Here is a 12,890-nt window from a genome sequence, read left to right on the forward strand (position 1 = left end):
ATCATAATGGTCCCTTCTGACCTTAAAGTCTATGAGTCTATGAGACCAAAGCCAGTTGAAGGCAGAAGGCAAAAGCTGAGGTTCTGAGATGGGAATCAGAAATCAGGGAGAAGCCGGAGCAGAAGTAGGTACCGGCTGGGGCTGGAGCAAGGCTAGAAACAATAGGGGCAGAGAATGCATCAAGCAGCTACTGAACTGCTGATATTTCAGAGCTGACGTATCAGCCTGCTGACTCCTATAAGTGATTAGGTGGTGCAGTCATTCCGACAACTTCTATCAGAACCCGATCTGCTCCTTTTGTAGCCAGGAGACTGACAGCATGACATTCATAATATGGATCTCTGCTTCAATACACCTAATCCCTCCTCCTCCAAAAAAAATTCCCCCAAGCACAGTTTTTATTGCATAAAAGGAGAATTAACAGAGACTCCATGAATCCATTTCCCTAGTGCTATTGGTCGAATGTTTAATGTGAGATTCTGTGGCAATAAATGGCGGTACAAAACACAAAGATATGCCTTCCGGAATTCTTGCCTTTGGAATCATATAACTCTGGATATTCTGGTTATGTATGTGTGTGGTAGGCAAGATAGAATTTTAATAAGCAGCAGAACAAGTTAATATGTGAACTGCAGCTATTTTATTCTGGGCTTGATCCCGACACGTAGGGGTTTCTGACAACATCCACTGGCTTTCATTAGCGAGTGCTCATAACTTCTCAAGCTACTGAACATGGCAGTTGCATCGGAGCCTGAATCAAAGACCTGGTAAATGAACTTTCAGTCCTATGAGCTTCAATTCAGGCTTTTGGTGAGACATCTCTGCTAGAGTTAGAGCTAGTGTCCGTGCCGTGTATGTTAATAACTTGTTTGGAGTGTAAAGTTGAACTCTTTGTGGGGGTGTTTCTGCCTTTTGAACCTATACTTCCTTGTTTCACTAGAAAAATAAATCAATCTTTTGATATGGGATTATGTTGGGTAAACCATCCAATCAGAGTCTTATCAAAGGACAAAAGAAATGTGTTCATCTCCGGGAGCATAGATCAGTCTTCATGTGCAGTACCCAGCCTTAGCTAGGGAAGATCATGGGCCAATCAGCAAGCCAAATTTGGTGACAAATCTGGTCACAAGCCACCTGAGACACATTGCGCATACGCTAAGAAGCGCAAATAGCAACCCCTGTTGTAATGACAGAATTCTACACTTTGGCAGACCTAGAGCACCTGGCTACAATAATTTGCGGGGGTGGCAAATATACAGGGAACTGGGTAAATATGGCCTTGAGTGAAATGGCCTTGTTGTCAAGGCAGGCAGGCACCTGGGGCAAAATAAGAGCTTGCCTGAAGCAGCAGGCTAATCAGGGCCCCTGCAGCTCAGTCAGTCCTGCTGGGGCTAGTTTAAAAGACTTCCCCTCAGGAAAGGCAAAGGGGAGGAGAAAAGCCAAGGGCTGGAGAGTAAGAGGGATGCTTCAGGAGAGCTGAGGACTGTGAGGAGGAACGTGTGCTGTGCAGGAGCTGGAGAGATTCACTCAAGTACCAGGGAGAAGGTACTGAAGAGTGCTTTTAGGGAAGTGACTCAGGAAAAGGCTGCAAGACTGAAATGCTGTCTTAGGGTCCTTGGGCCAGAACCCAGAGTAGTGAGCTGGCCTGGGTTCCCCTCAAGCCACCCCACACCACTAAAGAGTCTGCCCCTGATAGGGAAAACCAGGACTACAGAGGGCTTCACCCCAATCCTTGGATTAGCCTATGATGAGGATGGCTTTGTAGGCTGTGACACTTGCCTCTTGTAAAGACCTAGAGGCAGTGTGGAGCGTCACAGCGAGCCTCTGAGGCAAACACTAACAACCTACAAGCGCAGGACCCTCAGGGCATGACCAGAGGTTTTCCACAATACTCACATGTTGGAAAGAGAATGTACTCCCAGAAATATATCTGAACCATTGACGTTGCCTTTCTGCTGCTAGAACCATAAAAAGACAAATGTATTCTTATGGTGATCAGATTACCGTTATACACTGTGGCAAGGTGCTCAGGGCCAATAGGCAATAGAATTACAGTTTGTTCCTTGACACATTGCACTTTAATAAATGTGTATTTATATGTTACCATGAATACTATTGTTCACAGCACTGTCAGCTTGCATTGCCAATTGTAACATTCCTTACTGTAATGATGTACACTGTACCATATCCATGTCCCAAACACAATGATGTGATACCATGCTAATTTCATTCCTAGACTACTTTGCCAAGGAAATTGCAAAACAAAAGAAAGCAATTTAAAAGCTTTACAAAGTCTCAAATGTGAGGCTTATTCTAGAATGTAATGAAAAGTGCATCAATAAGGCAAACTATCTTCATCGGATTCCCAGAAGGAAGTAAATATGGGTTATTTAACAAAACTACATCAGTGTTCAATAATTAATTACCCAGAATATTTACACTGGTGTGGCATGTGTTTATTTTATTTTCAAACAATCCTAAATCTCTTCCTGTAAGACAATGTCTACACTACAGATAAGATCAAAGCAGGTACAGTTGATCTTCCGGGGCTTGAATTAGTGGGTCTAGTAAAGACACATAATTCGAACTGAGAGTGTGCACCCATCGATGCCTGTAGTCCTGCTTCTATGAGGAGTAAGGGAAGTTTAAGGGAGAGTGTGCATCGTTTGACTTTCTGCATTGTGGATGGCACCAAAATTCAAGTTAAGGTTCCTCAACTTAAGCTACGCCAATAAAGTATCTTAATTTGAACTTATCCCCTAGTGTAGACCCGGGGTTAGATTCTTCTCTATGCTTTAAAGACCCAGCTGCAGCAGAGCTGTCTGCACTGACCAACGTGGAAGACCCCACCCTAGCATAGAGAAACTGGACCTGTTTCATTTCCAGGAGCCAGACACCCTGTAAAACATGCCTCTGTTGGGACTAGGCACATGAGCAGTTCAAACAGAATAAGTTTGTGGCCTTATGCCGTGGTCTTCTTTTTATAACAGCTTTTACAGATGTGCATGTTGCAAGCCACAGCATTTTTTCTAACCTTAAGTGTACAGTCAACAAATTTATTTCTAATTCCTCACCTCTGGATTTCTAGCACCCGTTGTGGAAATGTCTATAAGTCAGTGTGGCTTCGGGTAAGGACACAGGACCATAGTCATGGTATTTGCAGCTCATCGACTTCAGGAGAAATGCCAGGAACAGAACTCCAACCTGTCTATGCATTTTATGGACCTGACAAAAGCATTTGAGACAGGCAGCCAGGAGGGTCTTTGGCAGCTTATGCCAAAATTTGTCTGTCCATAAAAATTCATTGCAATGGCTCATCATTCCCAGAATAGCACGTTCTCTTGCATTATGGAAGACGGTGAGTCATCGGAACCATTCCTGGTCACGAATGGAGTCAAGCGGGGCTGTGTGTTGGCCCCAACCCTCTTCTGCATGATGTTTTGTGCCATGCTAACAGATGACTTTCATGACTGTGACACTACGACTGGCATCAGATACCAGACAGATGGCAAGCTTTTCAATTTGAGGAGACTACAAGCAAAGATGAAGGTATGGAAAGTGACTGTTCATGATTTTCCATTTGCTGATGCCTGTTCCCTGAATGCCAAATCTGAGTCTGACATGCAGTGGAATATGGTCTATTTTTATGACAATTTTTGTCTCACAATCAACATCAAGAAGACAGAAGAAATGTACCAGCCTGCACCAGGAAAGTCTTATGTAGAGTCTGCTATCACAGAGACTGACCACTGTCACAGAGGGATGTAGATTAGGCACATCGCTATTGCAAATGAAGCGGGGCTTTAAATATCCTGCACTTCATTTGAATAGAAAGGGCCACCACTTTTTGCCGACGCAGCACTTTGCCAGCAAAAAGCGGCAATCTAGACAGGGATCGGTCGACAAGGAAAGCCTTTCTCGACCGATTCTGTAAACCTTGTTGCACAAGGCATAAGGGATAGGTCAGAAAAGGCTTTCCTTGTTGACCAATCCCCTTCTAGACTGCCACTTTTTGCCGGCAAAGTGCCGCATCGGCAAAAAGCAGTGGCCATTTCTATGCAAATGAAGCACAGGATATTTAAATCCCTGCTTCATTTGCAATAGCAATGTGCCTCATCTACATCCCTATGTTGGCAGAGGGGTGTAGTTTAGACACACTCATGGAGTTTGCATTGCTGATGAAACCAATGCACAACAGCAAAAGCAAGGATGGCCTTTGGCAGACGACCTGCAAATATGTGGGAGTGCAGAGGCATTCGTCCAAAACCAAAACTGACTCCCTACAAAGCCATCATGCTGCCAACTTTGCTGTGTGCATATGAAACCCAGACAGGGTACAGACACCGTGGGATGTAGCTGAGTCACTTTCGCATGGGCTGTCTGAGGAAACTGAGGAGAAAGTGGCAGAACCAGGTTCCTGTGCAGATTCTCATAGTGGCAGGTATCCCGAGCATCCGTACTCTGTTGGTGAAATCACAAAGGAGATGGGTGGGCCACATCGCCAGAACATCAGATTAGTGACAACAAAAGAAGATCTTTTAGGATGGATTAAAAGAGGGAAAGTGGCTCTGAAGGAGGCCAGAAGAAACATTTCACAGACTCCCTCAAGTTATCCTTGAGTCATTTCAACATAAAGCCAGAGTTTTGGGAATCACAGAATTATAGCACAGGAAGGAACCTTGAGAGATCATGAAGTCCCATCCCCTGTATTCATGACAGGATTAAGCACCATCTAGATCAGGGGTTGGCAACCTTTCTGAAGTGGCATGCCAAGATTTAACCCTCCTGACCTGTGCCACTCTCCCAAAGCAGAAGGGGCTCTCTCCATCACACACCCCACTTGGTGTCCTGCCCTGGGCTCCACTCTGGCTTTTCCCATGGGGAGAGGAGCAGCACATACTTGCTTCCCACCAGTTGGATCCAGCATGGAGCCTCGGGGCTTCCCTCCCCCCACCACAGGAAGCTGGCGCTGGCTCCAATCTTGCAGGGGGCACAATGCTGGATCCCCAGCATGGGCTCCCTGTTGTGGCTGGAGAGGAATGAGGGAGAGCCCGTTCATTGCACATGCCACTGAAAATCATCTTGTGTGTCACTTACGGCACGTGTGCCATACGTTGCCGACCCCTGATCTAGACCATCCCTGACACATGTTTGTCTAACCTGCTCCAAAAAAAATCACCAATGATGGAGATTCTACAACCTCCCTGGGCAATTTATTCCACTCTGACGTTAGGAAATTTTTCCTGATTTCCAACCTAAGCCTCCCTTGTTGCAATTTAAACCCATTGCTTCTTCTAACATCAGAGGTTAAGAAGACTAATTAGTCTCCTTCCTTCTTGTAACAACCTTTTAGAAAAATACTGTTTCCGTAACATTATGTGAATTTTTGATAATTTCACCAAATTTTTTCAGTCAAAAAAAAGTAACAATTTTACATTTCCAAATTTCCTTTCATGTTATTTTTTAAACTATTAAAGGCTCAAAATCAAAACAAAATGTTTTCTTCTGAGTTTAAGAAAACTTTTTTCAACCTTTCCATTTGCCAGATTTTTTTAAAAAAATTGTTTTTAGTTCAACTGAAATTAATGTTTTCATAAATTCATAGATTACAAGGCCCGAAATGACCACTGTGATCTTCCAATATGATGTACTGTAAAACACAGGCCATTTGTCTGGCTTTAACCTGGTGTTCTACTGTTCTCTACTAGACTGAAGAGCCTATGACTAAATCAACATGAATGGTCTAGCAAGTCCCTCAGCTAGCTCTTCTAAAACTCTTGAATAAAAGTTATTCAGACCTGCTGATTAAAATAGTTCCAACTTCAGTAGCTGTTGCTTCATATCCTCTTGAGTTACTAGTGGACCAGAAAGAGTGTCAACATATAATATGTCTACATCATCTAGTTTTTTCCTCAAATACAGGAATTTTTTTTCCAGAGTTACCACCAAACTGAAAAATTTAGCTCTACCCCTTCTTCACATGGCTTCAGAGAGTAGTTATTAATGCCTGCTGGAAAGGTATAACAAGTGAGGTTCCACAGGGGTCTGTTTTGGGACTGTCTCTGTTCAATATCTTCATCAGCGATTTAGATATTGGCATAGGAAGTACGCTTATTAACTTTACAGATGATACCAAGCTGGGAGGGGTTGCGACTGCTCTGGAGGATAGGGTCATAATTCAAAATGATCTGGACAAATTGGAGAAATAGTCTAAGGTAAACAGGATGAAGTTTAATAAAGACAAATGTAAAGTGCTCCACTTAGAAAGGAACAATACGTTTCACACCTACAGAATGGGAAGTGACTGTCTAGGAAGGAGTACGGCAGAAACGGATCTAGGGGTTATAGTGGACCACAAGCTGAATATGAGTCAGCAGTGTGATGCTGTTGCAAAAAAAGCAAACATGATTCTGGGATGCATTAACAGGTGTGTTGTGAGCAAGACACGAGAAGTCATTCTTCCACTCTACTCTGCATTGGTTAGGCCTCAGTTAGAGTATTGTGTCCAGTTCTGGGCACCGCATTTCAAGAAAGATGTGGAGAAATTGGAGAGGGTCCAGAGAAGAGCAACAAGAATGATTAAAGGTCTAGAGAGCATGACCTATGAAGGAAGGCTGAAAGAATTGGGTTTGTTTAGTGTAGAAAAGAGAAGATTGAGGGGGGACATGACAGCAGTTTTCAGGTATCTAAAAGGGTGTCATAAAGAGGAGGGAGAAAACTTGTTCATCTTGGCCTCTGAGGATAGGACAAGAAGCAATGGGCTTAAACTGCAGCAAGGGAGGTTTAGGTTGGACATTAGGAAAAAGTTCCTAACTGTCAGGGTAGTTAAACACGGGAAAAAATTGCCCAGGGAGGTTGTGGAATCCCCATCTCTGGAGATATTTAAGAATAAGTTAGATAAATGTCTATCAGGGATGGTCTTGACAGTATTTGATCCTGCCATGGGGGCAGGGGACTGGACTCAATGACCTTTTGAGGTCCCTTCCAGTCCTAGTATTCTATGATTCTATGATAATATCCTGTTGAACAAGTGGTCCCATGAGAATCACTGGGGATCATATGTGGGACAAGATGCTACCTCTAGTGATTAAAGGAATTAGAACTGTGCCCTAATTAACAGATTTAAATTAGCTGTATAAATTGTTCATTACAAATTGATAATAAACATTACAGTGAACACCAGTTGCCTGTGGTATTTGAAGATGTTTCTGTTAAATTTAAGCCTAATCTAAGAGCTCTGTCAATAACTGTAGTCTGAATTTTTTTCAGGCAGTCCTTTTTTCCTCTACAAATTCTAAGTGACAGCAGCAGAAGCCAGAACAGTTTGCTTTCATTTTTGATATACAGCCATATGAAGTAATAAAACTCATGCCAAACAGACAACTAAGCCTTGACAAAGTCATCAAGTGAAGAGCGGACATGTAGCCAGGTCTTGTGTGCTACTTCCAGAATTATGAACCACACGACTCCGAAGTGGAATTAATTTGTGAACATGCACGGAATGATGGCGCCAAGTTAATATTCGGTTTTTTCACAACATGTGCCCAAGGGTCTCCATAAATTAAAATCGCAGGTACAGACCAGACAGGCAGCTTCCAGAGATCCGTGCCAAAGAGTCCAGATTTATGCTAGTCATTTGCAAAACCCAGGAGCAGCAAAAGGTTTGCTTATGTAGTCAGTGTTGGATGCTTCTGTCAGGTTCCATCAAAACAAAATATCTTTGCGATGCATGTACTTCGGTGGGAATATGTCTAAATAGAGGCACTGCAGATGTCACCATAGAGACAGATGTTTTCGGGGGAAGCACATCTGGCACAGGTGGCAATGGTTGCTGCACCACACCATCCAGGAATGCAAGGGGGAGGCAGGAGCAGAGCTTTGGCTGAGCAGATGTGGAGGTTGCAGTGAGCTGTGCCAGGAAAAGGGATCGGGTATGATTAAAAACTAGCCCATAACCACCTGCAGAACCATCCTGGTTACACTTACAAGCTGAAGTGCCTATCTGCCATGTTGGGCACCTAAAGCCCAGAATCAGGCCCGCGTGGGATTCATAGCTCTTCTTTGTCCCACTCAGCTGTCCTGATACCTTGTGGGCACCTACAATTGATTAGTGTCTAACTTTTTGAAGTAAAATCTCCCTCCTGCCTCTGTTTCTCCTCTGATCATGTGCCCTTCCGCAGCACGCCATGTGTCTGGACAACAGAGCCCCAGGGCACTTCATGAATGGGGGGGAGATAGACATTCTTCCACCAAACTTGGCTGATATGCCTGATGTCTAGGAATTGTGAGAGACGACTTACTGGATTGGGGCCCAACAGGCAAGCTTGCATAAAATGGTGGTGTGGAGGAGAAGGAGCTCCCTTATAACAGTTTACCCAGTGAGTGGCTTGAGTGCTGGACGTGATTCACCAGGGTTAGGTCTTAGCTAGGTACCGGCGCTTTATTTACCCGTGTGTCCTCAGGTATGGCCACTTACAGCTCCCATTAGACACAGATTGTTATTTCTAGCCAATGGGAGCTGCAGAAGTGGTATCTTGGTCTGTACAATTTCCCGCAGCGCCCATTGGCCAGGAACAGCGATTTTCAGCCAATCAAAGCTGCAAGTGCCTGTAACTGTGGATGCACAGGGAAATAAAGGGCTGGTAGTCTACCAGGGGCTAAGCCTGGTGAACTGCATCAGGCCTGCAGGTTGCTTACTGCCTATCCTTGGGTTAGGTACTCCCTTGGGTATAGGGGACACCTCGTTGAAGTCCCCACTGTTTAACTGGGCAAAGTAATTTGAACTGGACTCTGCCACCTCTCAGGTTAGCATAGCATGAACAGGTAGCAAGAGTGAAAAAGTGAGACCCTTTATCTGGGGGTGGGGTTCAGATAGTTGCCTATATAAGTCAAAGTCCTTAATATTGGACTAGGTGAACATCCTAGCTACCAGCCTATGAGATGCAACTTGACTCAATCTCTGCTATCAAAGCTGTTCTATTGGGGATAATTTTTTTTAAAGTCATGGGAGCAGAGAGACAGGATCCTGGTTCTGCCACATGAAAGCTCTAACCTCTAGCTATCTCAGCAGTCACTTGATAACGAGTAGGACATCTTCCTGTCAGCCTCCTATTTGTGGATCTGTAGATGGCTGACCAGCCCGGTTCTGGGGCCACAGGTCTTATCGCAGAAGGGGCAGGTGCTGGTGGCTATTGGAGGGAGGCGGGGCAGTTTTTGCTGCTCTTTTCTCCTTCTCCGCCTCTCCTCATCTGTGCTGCAGTGGGACCTCCCAAATTGCCACCCCCTCACTGATTACTGCTCTCCACTGAGGACGGTCCTGGGCAAGGTTCTCCCAAGTGTCAACATCAATTCTCTCTTTTTCATGTTTGCCTTCAACATGTCCTTAAATTGCTTCCTCTGGCCCCCAACGCTCCTCCATCCGTCCTTCAGCTTGGAGAACAGAATCTGGTTTGGGAGGCGCTGATTAGATATCTGGACCACATGACCAGTCCAGTGAAGTTATTGGTAGATGATGATAGCTTCAATGCTGGTCATGTTCAACTCTCCCAGTGTTCATGCACCTGTCTTCCCAAGGGATATTTAGGATTCTCCTGAGGCAGCATTGATCATATTGTTCAAGTGCTTTCAGGTGACACTTATATGTTGTCCAGATTTCACATGCATAGAGCAGTGTTGGAACCACCCCTCTAACCACCTGGCTACAGAATCTTTCTCATCTTTCTAATCTCTCTCTTTCTCTTTGGCCTAAGGATTCATACATTGTTTATCTGCAGTGGAACAGCTTCCATAGGAGAGACCGAGAGTTCTGCATCAAACTACCCATAGTGCAGAAGTCAGGGCATTCACCTGAGAGACAGCAGATCCTTCCTACCCTGCACTGGAGAGTCTTTGCATCCAGCCTCCAATTAAAACAATGTTAGTGCCTAACCCACTTGATAATGATTTCCACATTTGCAATAACATTTTCAGACTGATCAGTTAGCCAGTTTTTAATCCATTTAATAAGTTCCATGCTAAGTTTGGGTTGCTCTAGCTGCTTAATCAAAATGTTGCATGGTACCAAATCAGATTCTTTACAGAAATCGACAGACATTGCACCAGCAAGGTTACCTCTAGCAAACTGTAATCTCTTACAAAATATATCAAGTGAGTTTGAGAGGCTCTATTTTCCATAATCCAGCTGTGTCTGGCATTAATTATATGACCCTCCTTAAACTTTTTATTAATAGAATCTTGTATTTGCTACTCCATTATCTTTCTGGGGTTTAATGTTAGACTGACAGGTCTTTAATATCCCCACTCATCCCATTTAATAGCAGAAGGTCTGGCCATGTTAAGTACTCGATAACGAGTAGGATGTCTTCCTGTCACCCTCCTATTTGTGGATCCATAGATGGCTGATTCTGGAACTGCAGGTCCATCCTTCCTGCCACCAGCCTATGGGATGTGGTTCAAACAGAGAATCACAAACAAAGGGAAGTGACTCCTTCCTGTAGGGACTTAGGTGCACATCTGAATGTACAAGGGCTTATCACACACCCCGCGGCGTGGCCAGTGGTAGATGCCTGCATAGGCCAGGAGCCAGCTAATATGCTAGCTTTTGTAAATCCCATCTCATGTGTCATTCTCTCCCTGTTAGTTGTGTAGGGGTCCTGCATGCCTAATGTGTCTTTGCGAATTCCAGTGTTGTTTTAGGTGCTTAGCTAGATGTAAGGTGTAGTGATACTCAGTGTCACCACACCTGTGTTCCTTTGTGAATCTAACCCAATGTGGTTTAAGCAAATCTGTCATTGATAACACAGTGCAAATCAATGGATGAAATAGTTTTGGGTCAGTTCGCAGGTTACCCCGCAGGTAACTTAGAATCCTTACACTCACGGGCTACTAGGTCACATTGTTTTCTTCAGTTGGCTACTAGCTTAGTGGCATGTTTTATTAAAGCACATTAAGCTTGGATGTAATTGGTAGAGCCCTGTGTGCAGATGCAAATTTGCACTCCCAGACGCAGATATCTGTGGATAGAAATCAGAATCTGCAGAACTTCTGGGCTCTCCCGCTAACTGCAGCAGCGAAAGGAACAGAACCTGGATCTGCCATGCCTAGAAGCCATCTTTGCTGGTGCAGTTGTACTGCCCCCAGCTTTACCTCTATCCATCTCATGCAGCTATCTGTGTCTCCTGTCCAGGGGCATGCTGGTGAGCCTGGTGCCCACCCCAGAGCGTGGGGCTCAAAGGCCTGTCAATGACGGAGGGAACAAAAGGACAATCTCCCTGGGGCCCAGCAATTCAAAGAGTCTAAGGCTTCCAGCCACCACTGCTGTGGCAGCAGCACAAGTTGGAACCCCTGGCCCTTTAAATCACCACAGGAGTGCCACACAGAATGCTTTGCACAGCTCCGAGGGCTGTCTAAGGAGGCAGGAGTGCTGCATTGCATGCTCTGTGCACTCTGTGTGGCTGTGAGGGTGGGAGGGGTGCAGCATGGCCCCAGGGGCACTGAGGGCTGGCTGCCCCCAACCCTGCTTCTTCTGTCTGAGGCCCTAACTTTTCTAGGGATATGGAGCTGCCCTTCCCCCCACCACACACACACACCTTGCCTGGGGACCTGTGGGGGCAGCTGGCTTCCCTGATTGGGCTGATAGCACCACAGCTATGCTGGAGGAAATGCCTCTGCAAGGGTTGGCTCCTGGGAGAAGTGACTATGTTCTGCTCTTTTCATCGCTGTGGTTCCTGGGAGAGCCCTGCAGATCCGTGGACATCAAATTATATCTGCATCCGTAGATATAAATGTATGTCTGTTCAAGGTTCTAATAATGTTGTCAGCTGCCTGCCAAGTTCAGGAAACGTGTGTCACATTCACAAGTACCTATATGGCCTGGCAATTAGCTCTTGCGCACTCTGCCAACTTATGAGTGTGATTGTTTGCAAACTGTGTTTATTCACAAAGGCATAAAAGAGCAGTTTTCACAAGTAAGTTGAAAGCATTGTGAAAAAAATAAAGAGGTTCAGTTACCATTACCCAAAGTAAAGCTCACATCTTTAAAGATGGCTGTTGAAAATGCTAGCTGCAGATAGTGATGGATTATGAAACATTTAGGAATCAGGGCAAGAAGCTCCATCAAAGAGAGTCCACACCAGATGGTGGAACGACTGGGAAATGGATGAGTTCCTGATCATTGGGCTGGCATTGGTTCCTCAAAATATGTAGAAATTGGGACTACAAGGGCTTGGTGCCATTTCACAGTTTCCCAGCCTCCGTGGGATCACTGTTCCTACAGGAGTTGTACTTCCAGCTAGAAGCTGTCTCAGGATCTCTTCAAAATGGTGTTGGGTTTGGGGAGGGTTTATTCAGCTGAGGGCAACAGTGGGTGTGTAACCGTGTGGCTGGGGATTAGCACTGTTTTAGCTCACACTTCTGAATCATTATTTCTGGCTCCCGGCAGACTTAGAAAGCCAGAATCACTTCTGCTTGTTTCACATTTGGACAGTTTGGTTTTGTTTTCTTGCAAACGGGAAGGACAGAAACATTGCTTATTCTTTTTAATGAGGATTCTTATAAGAATATAAGAACAGCCATATGTCCAACAATGGCGAACATCAGGTGCTTCAGAGTGAATGAACAGAACAAGTAATCATGAAGAGATCCTTCTCCGATCATCCATTTCCAGACTGACAAACAGAGGCCAGGGATCCAATTCCTGCCCATCCTGGCTAATAAGTATTGAACATGCATCAATCAGTCTGCGTTCAGCTCATGGAGTGTTTGAAACCCTATCCAGTGGTCTCATTTTTATTTTCAAAGTGAACCCATCACACCAACTATATAATGAACTATATGCTTTGTCTGATGTCTTTCTTTCCTCCATATCTCATCCTCAGCATGGTTGAATAATC

General features: G+C 44.8%; 1 long non-coding RNA gene across 1 annotated transcript; it reads left to right on the forward strand.

Moving 5' to 3' along the window:
• The first annotated feature begins 596 nt into the window (after positions 1 to 596).
• On the forward strand, positions 597 to 10,390 carry LOC142831302 (uncharacterized). Its single transcript, XR_012907025.1, has 3 exons — positions 597 to 767; positions 7,270 to 7,573; positions 9,750 to 10,390. It is a non-coding gene; the product is annotated as an uncharacterized LOC142831302 (long non-coding RNA).
• Positions 10,391 to 12,890: the final 2,500 nt, after the last annotated feature.

Source organism: Pelodiscus sinensis, chromosome 13 (genome assembly GCF_049634645.1).
Source record: "Pelodiscus sinensis isolate JC-2024 chromosome 13, ASM4963464v1, whole genome shotgun sequence".
NCBI lineage: Eukaryota > Metazoa > Chordata > Testudines > Trionychidae > Pelodiscus > Pelodiscus sinensis.